Below are 1,811 nucleotides of genomic sequence, written 5' to 3' on the forward strand. Positions count from 1 at the left end.
GTAAGCTTATACTCTTTGTAAAAGGCGATTATTGCGATTTTTTGGTCAAGGTGTAGACACCACGCAAAAAAAATTCACATTCGTGCTGCACGCTCTTTTTCTAAAACAAGACAAATATGGAAAAATGGCAAACAACAACGTAAATCGCCTCATCAAAAAAAAAACTGCAGTTGCCTTCGAGAACAATAAAAAAATATAACTCTCTAAAAGCATTGTCCTACATGTACAGACTTAAGTCAATATCTTCACTAATTATCGAATCTAGCAAAGGGAAGAAAATATGTAATGAATGATTAGTGCAATAATGAACTTAGCGACTGATATATGTAAGCAAACCCTATGTTTTATTGGCAGCGATGAGAAACAATGAGACATCAGGATTTAAATGTGTCCAGCTGTCTGCCAGACACTGATTTCTGAAAGCGAATGCTAAGTTTCTGTTGATGAAACGTTCATGTCAGAAAAGGCGGATTCTATATATTTTATTGACAAATGTACGTTTTAATCGCTGGGATACTATCGAGTGGGCCATGTGGTAATCATAAATCGTAGCTAGAAAAAGACAATTCAAAGCTTCATTGACCGGGTGATTTTGTCAAGCATTTAAATACATGACAAGCGCACACTGAAAATTACCTTGAGCGAGCTGACAATCCCAGTATCCTGAAACTGAACAGTGGAATAGCAGTATTCTTCAGCGAAGTCCTCCCGGAGTCCATGAGGTCATCTGCGGTTAAATGGCCCCGCATATGCGGTATGTGTTGTATAAAGCTGGGTCAGCGACTTTTCTAACAGGTCGCCCCTATTGGCACACTCGATCCAAGCCTTCGACCTGAAACAATTATGGCGCAGTATAACCTGTAATCATTCATTCACCGGCTGACTAAAAAAAAAAAAACATGCGCATAGTAGCCGTTTCTAACGAGCGATTGGCAGCACTGTTTTTATTTTTATTTTAAAGTTCACAGAACAGGCGTCACTCACCTGCTGTTACGAGGCGTGCGTGAGAGCTTCGTCCCCGGCTTCCATTGTCTTCGACCGTTGTTCCAACACCCTGAGACGCATCAGTAGCTCCCGTAATTTAATCCGCTACGTGGCATATTAGTGTGGCCTTGTGTGGAGACTGTAAAAATTGTTGAAGTCATAAAACGGCAAAGAGTAATGTATCGCAGCAAAAAAGATACAAAATAAAAATAAACTCGCTGCTCAACGGATCTCTGAGGCTGACAAAAGTGCCTGAAGGTAACGCGTTTGATCGATATGGAAGTATATAAATTTTGCTCTGAAGCCACTAATGAACTTTCATCACACGAACAAGACGGAAAAATGAAGATAACGGTGTACGCCAAAGAAAGCCTGTACTTTGCTTCGCAGCAGGCAGCCAGCTGAGTTCAGACGTGTTTTGGTGCTTCGCCGCTACGCGCTCTGCGTGCCGACGTAGTTTCGGAACGTCTCTCCATTGACTTGTGCGGAGCAGCTGTGCACTTCCGAGTGCCCCTCTAAGTGCTCCTCAGATGACGTTCATGCTGCGGCACGCAGCTGCGACAAGGAATACCACCTGTGGATAGCTTTTGTTGCACGGACCTCCACGTTAGCAAAAACGCGCCGCACGGCGTGTATGCTTGAATTCAATACCAGCACTGCAAATACTATTATTATAGAATTTAAATATGTCCGCGCATATGAACTCTCTACTCACCAATCGAGGCGGCGGCTAGGTGGTGACAGCTGCCGCATCTGTAGCATGGCTTACTGCCGACGCTGCCGACTATTCGGTGCTCGGACTATCCTGCATGCCCACCGCCTTAGCC

The 1,811-nt window shown here is 43.9% G+C and overlaps 1 long non-coding RNA gene across 1 annotated transcript; it reads right to left on the reverse strand.

Moving 5' to 3' along the window:
• Positions 1-471: 471 nt before the first annotated feature.
• On the reverse strand, positions 472-1,469 carry LOC144135258 (uncharacterized). Its single transcript, XR_013315417.1, has 3 exons — positions 1,363-1,469; positions 985-1,054; positions 472-832 (listed from the first exon to the last, which is right to left on the reverse strand). It is a non-coding gene; the product is annotated as an uncharacterized LOC144135258 (long non-coding RNA).
• Positions 1,470-1,811: the final 342 nt, after the last annotated feature.

This window comes from Amblyomma americanum, chromosome 5, assembly GCF_052857255.1.
Source record: "Amblyomma americanum isolate KBUSLIRL-KWMA chromosome 5, ASM5285725v1, whole genome shotgun sequence".
NCBI classification, from domain to species: domain Eukaryota; kingdom Metazoa; phylum Arthropoda; class Arachnida; order Ixodida; family Ixodidae; genus Amblyomma; species Amblyomma americanum.